The following is a 14293-nucleotide window of genomic DNA, read 5'->3' on the forward strand; positions in this document are numbered from 1 at the left end:
TGGATGCATTGCAATATGAACAAAACCTATTAATAGTTGTTGTCATCAAATAACTATTATTTAGGGCTCATTCACACGACCGTGGTTTGGTTCCACATCCGAGCCGCATTTTTTTACTGCTCCGGTGCAGACCCATTCACTTCAATGGGGTTGTACAAGATGCGGACAGCATTCCATGTGCTGTCCGCATCTGTTGCTCCTTTCCGTGGCCCCGCAAAAATTATAAGTCATGTCCTATTCTTGTCCATTTTGCAGACAAGAATTGGCATTTCTATAATGGGCCATCCCTTCCGTTCCGCAAATTTATATTTAATAAAGTAAATAACACAGAGCTATAACTGAACAGTTCCAAAACTCTTATTGTCAGCTACGCAAATAACTCTCGGCATAACGGATGATTCGCTGCTCATGAAATCACATGTTTTATTATGCAAATCGGAAAGAATAAAAGGAAACTTAAATGATAACTAAGTAACGAGCTAATGTACTACTAAATCTTTCCAGACTACAGAAAGAAGAGGAGCAGAGGTAAGAGACACTGAGGCAATATTACTATATTTGCTCCCATTTGTTAAGTGCCTTCAGACTAAACTATGCATCGGAGTTTCTCAGACTAGTATAGCATATGATCACATTAAGCACACAGCAGCTCTCTCCTTCCCCTTCACCAGTCGAGCACGGATAGTGCACCCGGATGCGTAATAGTGGATTCAAGAAAAATAGGAAAATCCAGCCCAGGAATGGTGGAAAACATTGTAGCTTTATTGCGGCATAAAATCTTCGACAAAAACAGGAATTGTTCGGTTACGCGTTTCAGACCACAAGCAAATATCGGTCCTTCCTCATGACATATCGAACTTCTAATGAAAAAGCACCATATGAGCAGCTCACACAGCTGGCCATGCAATCAATTGATCACATGATCGTGAGGAGCAACACACATGGTGCAAACACATATCTCTGATCATTTTAAACATATACAAAGAGAATTAAAATCACATATGCTGACAGACAAACCTGTACAGGCATGCAGTCAATACAAATATAAAGCAACAATGGCAAAACTATAGGTGCACTGTATAAAAATATATAATGATAAAGCATATAGGCACAAAAAAAGAGAGAAAAAAGAGACTCCCCTAATAGTGTAGGATTAAATCATGCCTTTTGTTAAGACCTTGAGGTTGTCTTGAACTCAGCTGGAAAATCCAGTATGCCTCTCGATTCAATAATTTCCTCCTATGGTCGCCCCCTCTGGTGGGAAGAAAAACTCTCTCGATTCCTTGAACCACTATATTGGAAGTGTCACCCGCATGCAAAATCGTAAAGTGTGTACTGACAGCAGACACGTTGCGGTTTTTGTAGTGTCGAACATCTGAAATATGCTTGCGAATGCGAGATTTTATTTCATTCGTAGTACACCCCACATATTGCAACTGACAAAGTTTGCACGTTATCATGTAAACAGCAAACTTTGTGTTGCAATTAATATAAGACTGTATGGTAAATTCCTTGTTATTAACAGTAGATTTAAACTTTTTTGTGGGTCTGGTATGATCCAAACAAATACATTTAGCATGTCCAGATTTGTAGCTGCCCTTATTATTAAGCCAGGTTGGTCTCTGCTGAGTTTTTTCAGAGAACAAGCTGGGACTTAAAAAATTACCCAGGGTTAGAGCCCTTCTTGCTACACATTTTACTCCCTCTGCGACAATGTCCATCCACTGATTATCGCATGACAATAAAGGAAGATATTTCTTAATGATTTTACATATGCAATCATATTCCAGGCTATATTGTGTCACAAAGGAGGTAAAATCACGTCTTCATTTTGATGTGGCATTTGCCTGGTGCAATGATTTTGCTTCTGGGAAAAACAAGGGAAACTCTATCCATAGCTGAAACTTCAGTGACAGAAGAGGCAACAGATTTATGAGAATAAGCCCTACCGGTTAGCCTATCCGTAATATTCTTTGCTTCTCGTGCGAATAAATGAGTATTCGAACAATTGCGTCAGGCTCGAATTAATTCGCCCTTAGGAATGCTCTGTTTTGTATGGGGTGGATGACACGAAGAGGCTTGCAATATCGTGTTGCCTGCAAATTCCTTTCTGTATGTGGTAGTGATAACTTCGGAAGTGGTGCCATACCCCTCCAAGCACAAATCTAAGAAGCATATGTGTATGTTGTGATGTTGGAGACTAAAAGAAATAGATATAGTCGAGAAACAGTGGTATGGCCGCTACATCACCTGACCATACAAGAAGCAGGTCATCGATGTAGCGACCATACCACTGCACCAGACCGCTAAACGGGTGGGTGTCGATAAGGAGAAAACACCCCTCCCAGTATGCCATAAAAATATTGGCTATGGAAGGAGAGAATTTAGCCCCCATCGACACCCCCGAAACTTGTAGATAGAAAATGGAATAGAACATAAAAAAATTGTGCAGGAGGAGGAACTCCACCACTATCACCATATATTCTTGGAGTCCATCTGAATAGTCAATGTATTTATTAAGGAACCAGCAAAGGGATATCAAAGCTAGATCATGTGGGATGCTGGTGCATAAAGCAGTGACATCTGCTGTGATCCAGGTAAATTCAGACCTCCATTTGAAGTCCGAGAATGCCTGCAACACAGACCCAGTATCCCTAAGGAAGCCTGAAAAATAAGCGGTTGTAGCCGAGAATCGATCCACTCCGAAAGTCTCTTGAAGAAAGAACCGATTCCTGCCGCGATAGGGTGTAAAGGAGGAGAAAAAATTCCCTTGTGCACTTTCGGGAGTGCATGGAAAATCGATACAATAGGGTGTTGTACATAAATGTAGTCATACTTCTTTTGGGTGAGAAAACCTTTTTCTAACCCCAAAGTCATAATACTAACCATTTTGTAGTATAGCATATGATATTCGACAGGAGAGGTCACGGACCTACTGTAATTACAGGTCCTTCTCAAAAAATTAGCATATTGTGATAAAGTTCATTATTTTCTGTAATGTACTGATAAACATTAGACTTTCATATATTTTAGATTCATTACACACCAACTGAAGTAGTTCAAGCCTTTTATTGTTTTAATATTGATGATTTTGGCATACAGCTCATGAAAACCCAAATTTCCTATCTCAAAAAATTAGCATATTTCATCCGACCAATAAAAGAAAAGTGTTTTTAATACAAAAAAAGTCAACCTTCAAATAATTATGTTCAGTTATGCACTCAATACTTGGTCGGGAATCCTTTTGCAGAAATGACTGCTTCAATGTGACGTGGCATGGAGGCAATCAGCCTGTGGCACTGCTGAGGTGTTATGGAGGCCCAGGATGCTTCGATAGCGGCCTTAAGCTCATCCAGAGTGTTGGGTCTTGCGTCTCTCAGCTTTCTCTTCCCAATATCCCACAGATTCTCTATGGGGTTCAGGTCAGGAGAGTTGGCAGGCCAATTGAGCACAGTAATACCATGGTCAGTAAACCATTTACCAGTGGTTTTGGCACTGTGAGCAGGTGCCAGGTCGTGCTGAAAAATGAAATCTTCATCTCCATAAAGCTTTTCAGCAGATGGAAGCATGAAGTGCTCCAAAATCTCCTGATAGCTAGCTGCATTGACCCTGCCCTTGATAAAACACAGTGGACCAACACCAGCAGCTGACATGGCACCCCAGACCATCACTGACTGTGGGTACTTGACACTGGACTTCAGGCATTTTGGCATTTCCCTCTCCCCAGTCTTCCTCCAGACTCTGGCACCTTGATTTCCGAATGACATGCAACAGTCCAGTGCTGCTTCTCTGTAGCCCAGGTCAGGCGCTTCTGCCGCTGTTTCTGGTTCAAAAGTGGCTTGACCTGGGGAATGCGGCACCTGTAGCCCATTTCCTGCACACGCCTGTACACGGTGGCTCTGGATGTTTCTACTCCAGACTCAGTCCACTGCTTCCGCAGGTCCCCCAAGGTCTGGAATCGGTCCTTCTCCACAATCTTCCTCAGGGTCCGGTCACCTCTTCTCGTTGTGCAGCGTTTTCTGCCACATTTTTTCCTTCCCACAGACTTCCCACTGAGGTGCCTTGATACAGCACTCTGGGAACAGCCTATTCGTTCAGAAATTTCTTTCTGTGTCTTACCCTCTTGCTTGAGGGTGTCAATGATGGCCTTCTGGACAGCAGTCAGGTCGGCAGTCTTACCCATGATTGCGGTTTAGAGTAATGAACCAGGCTGGGAGTTTTTAAAAGCCTCAGGAATCTTTTGCAGGGGTTTAGAGTTAATTAGTTGATTCAGATGATTAGGTTAATAGCTTGTTTAGAGAACCTTTTCATGATATGCTAATTTTTTGAGATAGGAATTTTGGGTTTTCATGAGCTGTATGCCAAAATCATCAATATTAAAACAATAAAAGGCTTGAACTACTTCAGTTGGTGTGTAATGAATCTAAAATATATGAAAGTCTAATGTTTATCAGTACATTACAGAAAATAATGAACTTTATCACAATATGCTAATTTTTTGAGAAGGACCTGTAGAGTCATTCCTTGTATGTTACGGTCAGAGTAGGTATTTTACATCCCTACAGTTTGTGTGGTAGTTTACTTATAAACACCCATATTCACTGTAATGTTTATCGCTGATAATTGAAGGGTTGTTTACCTCTCTAAGGCTACTTTCACACTAGCGTTTAAGTTTTCCAGTATTGAGTTCCGTCATAGGAGCTCAATATCAGACAAAAAAGCTTTGGTGTTATCCCCATTCATTGTCAATGGGGACAAAACTGAACAGAAGGGAATGCTCCAAAATGCATTCTGTTCTGTTTAGTTGCATTCCCAGACCGGAGAGCAAACCGCAACATGTTGTATTTTGCTTTCCATCCTGGGATGCGGAACAAGATGTATCCCATATTACCCCCAATGCAAGTGAATGGGGACGGATCCGTTTTCTCTGCTGCAATCTGCCACAATAGAAAACGGATCAGTTCTCCATTGACTTTCAATGGAGTTAATGACAGATCCGTCTTGGCAATGTTAAGGATATGTTAAAGATAATACAACTGAATCCGTTCATAATGGATGCAGTTGGTTGTACTATCAGTAACGGATACAGCAAAAACGCTAGTGTGAAAGTAGCCTACTACAGGTACTGCTAGCACTTCAGACATTTTTGTATGTTACAGATTAGTTTTAAAAGCACTAATTTATATGTATTTTATGAAGTTTCTGTAATTGTCCTAGGATACATTGTTGGTTCTTCATATTATTGATTAGTGTTTCATTACAGATGAAACTAGAAAAATTTGAATATCGTGCAAAGTTCATTTATTTCAGTAATGCAAAAGGTGAAACTAATATATGAGATAGAATTATCACATGCAAAGCGAGATATTTCAAATCTTTATTTGTTATAATCTGTATGATTATGGTTTACAGCTTATTAAAACCAGAAAGTCACAATCTCATGTACCCTTTGCTCAGGGGGTATGGATTAATTAGCTGACTAGAGTGTGATACTTTGAGCCTAGAATATTGAACCTTTTCACAATATTCTAATTTTAAATTGCATTACTGAAATAAATGAACTATCGCATGATATTCTAATTTTTCGAGTTTCACGTGTATATTTACCGTATAAGACGCATCTCTGTTTACTAAACTTCAAGGAAAGAGTAACTTTGTAACAATTAACTCAATTACCTAATAAATCAATGCTTAAACTTCCTATAATCCCATTGGTTAGCCTATATTAAGCTAGTTATCATCCTTAGGCCTCCTGTACACAAACTTGTGCGCCCCATGACTTTGTTGCCACCCGCGAAATGCAGGCCGCAATGCACGAATACCAACAGCCACAGCGGATCGCGGACCCATTCACTTTAAAATGGTCCGCGATCCGGCCCTTCCGCAAAAAGACAGGACATGTGGTACTTGTGGTCCACCGCAGGCATCCTCCACTGTATGCATTTTTGCTGGGGATCGCCATTAGCAATGAGCCGCAAGTGCAGGATTTGCTCCCCTGTTTATATAAGCACAGCTGCATATGGATTTGAGCACTTCCTGCCTGTTTAACACCACACCATTTTTTTTATTTGTTTGCATATAGAGATACCTAGAGGTGTAAAAAATCCAATTTAAATGAGCCTGTTTTCCATCCACAGGCTACATTTAGGTGCACCTGCGAGGCCTGGGCCATATCAGCCAGTCTTGAGTGGGACTCGTAGACTCCTCCCTCCTCCCATTGCTAGCATGGTTTCATGCTGGAGGTAACTGGTGAGTTGTCTGTGAGTCAGACCTTTACGCTCCTGTAATTTGCCCACTGGCTCCTGGTATTGCCCATACGGCTCAGGTAGGTGAGTGTTAGGACCCAAACTGCTTGAGAAACCTTGGCGCGGTGCTCGGGCTCAGACATGTCCTCCTAGTAGGACATGTTGGCTAATCGCTAAATTTTATCATCAGTTTGAGGGCTTAGTAAGTCTGCAGAGTGCACCTGTCTTTGCTATTATTATATACTAATTTATTATCAATAGCTTCTCCCTATCCTTATTATGCTACCTATCATCCATACCCTTTTTTCATAGTTATTTTCTTATTGATCATTAATAGTGATGGACGAACATCTGCCGGGACGATTCGCGAACGCGATACCGCGAACGCGATCAAATGTTCGCGAACCACAAGTTCGCGGTGGGCCCCATTCACTTTAATGGAGACCAAACCTGAAAAACATTCAGGTCATATTTGCAGCCACCAAATACTTACTAGAAGTGCACAAATAGTCCCACAACATGGACAGTGACATATTAGAGGGGGGGTCAATGACAAAAATTCCCACAAAAAATATGTATTTTAATCATGGGCCATTTTTATACATCTTAACAGGAAATAATCAAAAATGTGCCCTGCTGGAGCCTAGAAAAAATGTATTTTAGGCCACGGGAGTACGGGCCCTAAAAATGCATTCACCTGACATAAAAGAAATTGTGATTATGTGGCTCAAGGTACATTATGCGGTCACTGAAAAACAATTTTACTGTAGCCCACTGGAGTACAGGCCCCAAACATTAGGTATTCACCATACAGAAAAAATCAAGTGATTATGTGACTGGAGGTATATTAGATGGTCATTGGATATCAATTTTACTGCAGGACAGTACAAATACATGTCAAATATATATATGTTTAAAAAATATATACAGTACAGACCAAAAGTTTGGGCACACCTTCTCATTCAAATAGTTTTCTTTATTTTCATGACTATGAAAATTGTAGATTCACACTGAAGGCATCAAAACTATGAATTAACACATGTGGAATTATATACATAACAAAAAGTGTGAAACAACTGAAAATATATCATATTCTAGGTTCTTCAAAGTAGCCACCTTTTGCTTTGATTACTGCTTTGCACACTCTTGGCATTCTCTTGATGAGCTTCAAGAGGTAGTCACCTGAAATGGTTTTCATTTCACAGGTGTGCCCTGTCAGGTTTAATAAGTGGGATTTCTTGCCTTATAAATGGGGTTGGGACCATCAGTTGCGTTGTGGAGAAGTCAGATGGATACACAGCTGATAGTCCTACTGAATAGACTGTTAGAATTTGTATTATGGCAAGAAAAAAGCAGCTAAGTAAGGAAAAACGAGTGGCCATCATTACTTTAAGAAATGAAGGTGAGTCAGTCCGAAAAATTGGGAAAACTTTGAAAGTGTCCCCAAGCGCAGTCACAAAAACCATCAAGCGCTACAAAGAAACTGGCTCACATGCGGACCGCCCCAGGAAAGGAAGACCAAGAGTCACCTCTGCTGCGGAGCATAAGTTCATCCGAGTCACCAGCCTCAGAAATTGCAGGTTAACAGCAGCTCAGATTAGAGACCAGGTCAATGCCACACAGAGATCTAGCAGCAGACACATCTCTAGAACAACTGTTAAGAGGAGACTGTGTGAATCAGGCCTTCGTGGTAGAATATCTGCTAGGAAACCACTGCTAAGGACAGGCAACAAGCAGAAGAGACTTGTTTGGGCTAAAGAACACAAGGAATGGACATTAGACCAGTGGAAATCTGTGCTTTGGTCTGATGAGTCAAAATTTGAGATCTTTGGTTCCAACCACCGTGTCTTTGTGCGATGCAGAAAATGTGAACGGATGGACTCTACATGCCTGGTTCCCACCGTGAAGCATGGAGGAGGAGGTGTGATGGTGTGGGGGTGCTTTGCTGGTGACACTGTTGGGGATTTATTCAAAATTGAAGGCATACTGAACCAGCATGGCTACCACAGCATCTTGCAGCGGCATGCTATTCCATCCCGTTTGCATTTAGTTGGACCATCATTTATTTTTCAACAGGACAATGACCCCAAACACACCTCCAGGCTGTGTAAGGGCTATTTGACCATGAATGAGAGTGATGGGGTGCTGCGCCAGATGACCTGGCCTCCACAGTCACCGGACCTGAACCCAATCGAGATGGTTTGGGGTGAGCTGGACCGCAAAGTGAAGGCAAAAGGGCCAACAAGTGATAAGCATCTCTGGGAACTCCTTCAAGACTGTTGTAAGACCATTTCAGGTGACTACCTCTTGAAGCTCATCAAGAGAATGCCAAGAGTGTGCAAAGCAGTAATCAAAGCAAAAGGTGGCTACTTTGAAGAACCTAGAATATGACATATTTTCAGTTGTTTCACACTTTTTTGTTATGTATATAATTCCACATGTGTTCATTCATAGTTTTGATGCCTTCAGTGTGAATCTACAATTTTCATAGTCATGAAAATAAAGAAAACTCTTTGAATGAGAAGGTGTGTCCAAACTTTTTGTCTGTACTGTATATATATAAACTTGCATTCAAATCATGGCTAACGAAATCACCCCTCTTCAATAAACCCCAAATGATAATAGGTGAAATTCGATAACAGGTGGTCGTCACAGGTGTTAAATTTCTTCGAGGCCCCAACAATTAGACATTCATCATACAAAAAAGATCAAGCGATTATGTGGCTGGAGGTACATTAAACGGTCATTGGATATCAATTTTACTGCAGTCTAGTGGAGTTTAGGCCCCACACATTAGGCATTCACCGGACAGAAAACATCAAATGATTATGTGGCTGGAGATATATTAGATGGTCACTGAATATAAATTTTACTGCAGGCCAGTGGAGTACAGGGCCAAAACATTAGGCATTCACCGGACAGAAAAGATCAAGTGATTATGTGGCTGGAGGTATATTAGACGGTCATTGGATATCAATTTTACTGCAGGCCAGTGGAGTACAGGCTCCAAATATTAAGCATTCACAGAAAATCCTTTTATGCTACTGTATTTACATAAGACAGGGACCATTCTTTGTTCTGGGTGGTGGCGGATATGTGTGAGCTGGCATGAGGAAATTTAATTAAATATGGTCATCACAGGTGTTGAATTCCATGCCTCATTCATTTTTAGAAATGTGAGGTAGTCCACAGTCGTGAGCTAGTCGAATGCGCTTATCGGTCATGATCTCCCTGCTGCGCTGAACATCCTTTGTGCCAGCTCTGGCCACAGGTCAAGCTTGAACACCCAGTAGTCTAGGGGTTCCTCGCTTCTCAGAGCGTCCACATCGGCCGTTAACCCGATGTAGTCGGACACCTGTCGATGGGTTGGCTGCAAGAATGATATCATATTCGATGTGACCAACACATCTTCAAACCTCTCTCTTCTTGCATGCACGGTAGGATTGGTACCCGCAACTGTTTCTGTGTGGATGGAAATTCCTCTACCAGCACCCGCAACAGCAGAATGCAGCATCTCTCGCAGCAAGGCCTGGAAATAATGCATTCTGACAGCCCTCTGTGATGCTGGTAACATGCCCCCCATTTTGTGTTTGTACCAGTGGTCTAAGTATGTTTCCACCCAGTACTGGTCCTTGCCCTTTATGGTTTTTATACTGGGGTCCCTCTCCAAACACTGGAGCATGAAGGCCCCCATTTGCACTAAATTGTCTCCTCCCCCCATCCACGGACAACACCAGGGATCCCTGAAAAGTTTAAAGCCTGCTCTTCTTGCTCCTCCTCCATCCCATCCCACCAGGCACCATCCTCCTCTGACTCCTCTTCAGACTCCTGCTGACTTGTCTCTTATGGATGAGCCCCCCTTGGGAATTTATTCCGCATTGTGACTTCCTCATCTTCCAGCTCCTTCTCCTCGACGGCTTGATCAATGACATGACGCAATGCACGCTCCAGAAAGAAGGCGTGACTGACTAGTTTGGGGATCTCATCAAATGGCCGCAGAAGTCTGCATGCGTCGCACATGAGCAGCTACTGGCACGGTGAAAAGAAACCAAGCTCCCAGAATCTGTCCTGCTGCAGAGTTCATACAGGTAGATGTTAACGGCACGTTGCTGCTGGAACAGCCTATCAAGCATATACAAGGTGGAGCTCCAGCGCGTCGGGCTGTCACAAATCAGACGCCTGACAGGCAGGTGGTGTCACCGCTGAACGTCAGCAAGGGGAGCCATGGCCATGTAAGATCTTATAAAATGGCCAGAGATTTTACTGGCCTGCCTCAAGACGTCCTGGACTCCAGGGTATTTGGCAACGAATCGCTGCACGACTAAGTTCAGGACGTGTGCCATGCATAGCACGTGTGTCATTTTGCCCTGGTTCAGCGCATTCAGCAGATTGGCACTGTTGTCGCACAACACTTTACCAACTGTTAAATTGAGTGGGGTTAGTCACTGATCGGCCTGTGACCGCAGAGCTGAAAGCATTGCAGGACCGGTGTGGCTCTTGGCTTCCAGGCACAACAGCCACAGCACAACATGGCGATGTCTCTCCTGGCACATTGAATAGGCTCTGGGGATCTTTGAAGGTGCAGCGGAAGAGGCGGTAGCAGTGGAAAAGGAGGAGTCAGCCGAGGAGGAGACAGAGGATGGAGTAGAAGGAGGAGAATAAAAGGCAGGCCTGCATGCAATTCGTGGCGGTAACACCAAATCCACATGGGTGCCACGGGTTGCATGCTTGACGGCCGTCCAAAAGTTCACCCAGTGGGCAGTAAAAGTTATGTACCTTCCCTGTCTGTGTTTGCTAGACCACGTGTCTGTGGTGAGATGTATCTTGGCACAACACTGTGTGCAGAGATACATTCGCTTGCTGCTAAACATGGCCATATAGCTCTGGGATGCCTTTCTGGAAAAAATATTTACTTCCGGGGACCTTTCATTGTGGTATGCCAATGGCCACGAATTTTCTAAAGGCCTCCGAGTCCACCAGTTTCTATGACAGTAGTTGGCGGAGTAGCAGTTCTGACAAGCCGACAGTCAGCCATTGGGCAAGATGGTTATCCGGCATCATCAACTTTTTATGCTCGAACATTTGGACCACGGTAGCCTGCCTTTTGCCAGATGAAAGCGATGACGGCATGGTAGAAGGAGTGGAGGACAAATGGAAGGAAAGAAGGAGAAGAGGCACGATGTGGAGAGTCGGGAGTGTGGCTTTGTGGGTTCTGACGGTGTTGCTCCCACTGGGCTCAGTGATGGGAGGCCAGGTGCTTTATTAAAGCAGTCATCCCTAGGTGACTTTTGGGCTTACTGCGACTTATGCGTTGACAGCACAGGCTGCAGATGGCAACACAATTGTTGGCAGATGACACGTTAAAGAAAGCCCACACTGCATAGCCATGTAGTGACGTCCTGGGAGCGCAAGATGTGACCGTGCATGGTGGATGGCTCGCTCCAGATACATTTGCAGTCTGCTTTTTGCCTCCTGTGCACTGTGAGTTCAGCCTTCTTCTCCTCCTTCTACCCCCTACCTGCTGCTCTTTTTCTCCCCCCTCCTCTGCCACCCAAGTGACATCCATTGACACGTTATCATTGTCACCATCACCACCACTGACATTAGAGATCTCGGAGTAGGCAGAAACAGCGGGGACCACCCTACTTTGGCTGATCTGGGTACTGTTGTCAGACCGCTGGGTGGCGGCCGTTGCTACCTCCTCTTCCTGATTTGATGCCATGATTAGCTGTGCATCGGTAAGGTCTGGGAATGGATGGGAAAATAATTCCTCTGACTCGAGTGGAGGGACTATAGTGGTGGTGGTGACTTTGGGGGTGCAGATAGCAGAGAGTGAATAGGGTGCAGATACAGAGGATGAGGAGGGTGCATAAGCCGAAGCCTGAATGAGCCACTCAACCAACTCTGGTGCGTCCTATGACTTAATCGCATGCACCTTCTCCAACTTCGCACTTAGGCTCCGGCCTGGTGCACCTGCCCGACCCCTTCCACCCCTGCGGAATGGCCTGCCTCTTCCTCTGCCTGTCATTTTCAAAATGACCCCATGACAAAGTCCCTATAGAGGAGCAGTATTTGTGGAAGCAGGTATTTTGCAGGCCTCAATCAATATTTGGTGGAAGCCGGTATATCAATCTCCTCTATCAGTATTTTGTGGAAACAGGTATATAGAACCCCTTTATGAGTATTTGCTGGAAGCAGGTATATTAAACCCCTCAATCATTATTTGGTGGAAGCCGGTATATCTATCCCCTCTATCAGTATTTTGTGGAAACAGGTATATAGAACCCCTTAATGAGTATTTGCTGGAAGCCATTATATCAAACCCCTTAATCAATATTTGGTGGAAGCCGGTATATCAATCCCCTCTATCAGTATTTTGTGGAAACAGTTATATAGAACCCCTTATTGAGTATTTGCTGGAAGCTGGCATATCAAACCCCCAGAACCGCACGCAACTGCTGCACCATACAAATGCACTATAATATACTTTCTATGTTAAAAGGTATATTATAAGTATATCACAGCCCTCAATCAGTCTTTTTTTGGGGGGGCAACAGGTATATCACACCAGTTGCTATTAGTTATTCCAATAGCTTTTGTCCCTCTATCTAGCTGCAGTATCGCAGCAGAACCGTACACAACTGCTACACAGTACAAATGCACTATAATATGTTAGAAAGTATATTATAAGTATATCGCACCCCTCAGTATGTCACACCTATCGATAGCACACCTATACTAGTCCTTAAAAGGACTTCTATGGCCCTATTAGCTAGCGTTTGGTGTCTCTATTCTCTCTAATAGTCTGTCCCTGCTCCACACAACAACCTCTCCCTACACTGGCAAAAAATAGAATGTAAAATGGCAGCCAGATCGGGTTTATTTATAGGGTAGGGGTGTGATCATGTGCTAAAACATCTAAATTGGCTGTCCTGTCATGTGTCATGGGTAAAAGTTCGGCGCTATGCAAAAAAATATGGCGCGTGTGAATATCATGTGGCAAATCGCAAACGAGCAAAGTTCGCCACGAAACGATCGCTGGGTGAACTGAAAGGCCATCTCTAATCATTAATAAATTTTATTATAGATATTATCTTATCTATCATGAATTTTTTTTTATAAATGCTATATTATTTTTAAAATAACAATAAATCATTAGGTAACATTTTAACATCACACATCAATCAATAGGCATCGGACAAGTGGTATGGGACAGGGGTGGGGAAGTGGGAAAGGGGAAGGGAGTCACAGGCCCGAAGCTTTATTAAAAGACAGACACACAAGGGGGAGAGGAGGTAAAGAGAGGGGTTTTAATCCTCTTCTTCGTCGCCATCCGGACTGTCCATGATGGAGTAGTCTCTAAGCAGGCTAAGAACCAGCCTGCAGTAGTCCTGGACGGACATTCTCTCCCAGTTCATCACTAGGCATTTCCTGGCAAGCCACACAGCATCCTTAAAACAGTTCATAAGGCGCCAGGCCTCCTGGATAGCCTCAACCGAATGGGTCCCATGGAATAGTCCATAAAGCACGGCGGTGTGCTTCAGGCTGCTTCTGGGACTAATGTCTATGAGTTCATTTTCCAGGGCCTCCAATAGGGCCTGTGCAAATGGATATTGCCAAAAGAGGTGCACCTGGGGCAGTACCTGGTGTTGCATAGTCCACAGGCATGCATTAAAGTTCTCAGGGACAGGTCTTCCTGAAAGGACATCCATGCCTGCTCTTTGTGCCCATTGGTTAACCTGCTAGAAGCCACGTTCTTCTGCATAGTCTCAGCAGTTGCAGCAGGGAGCCCTGGAATAGACTCCATTAAGTCTTTTGCTCGGATCAGCTTGTGGATAGTCTTTGGTTTCCACAAAAGTCGGGCTTCAGTCCATCCAGCTGGTGTTCCTTTTCAAACTTGAGAAGGTACTGGTAATACCTGGGGATATCCCAGTTGTAGGGGTAGGAGCTGTCCCACTTGTCCCAGCCCAGCCTCTTCCAGAGAGGCAGGAGAAAGAACCGAGACACGGACCGGCCCGCCAAGCCATCGTCTTTCGCTGTCAAAGTCC

General features: G+C 43.7%; 1 protein-coding gene across 1 annotated transcript in view; it reads left to right on the top strand.

The window, feature by feature from the left end:
* Positions 1–455: 455 nt before the first annotated feature.
* LOC122928945 (nicotinamide N-methyltransferase-like) overlaps positions 456–14293 on the top strand; it is a 257832-nt gene continuing 243994 nt past the window's right edge. Inside the window, exon 1 of the mRNA XM_044282291.1 lies at positions 456–528. The gene's annotated coding sequence lies outside the window, so the exon portion shown is untranslated. The remainder of the gene's footprint in view (positions 529–14293) is intronic.

The sequence above is a fragment of the Bufo gargarizans genome, chromosome 2 (genome assembly GCF_014858855.1).
Source record: "Bufo gargarizans isolate SCDJY-AF-19 chromosome 2, ASM1485885v1, whole genome shotgun sequence".
Taxonomy (NCBI): domain Eukaryota; kingdom Metazoa; phylum Chordata; class Amphibia; order Anura; family Bufonidae; genus Bufo; species Bufo gargarizans.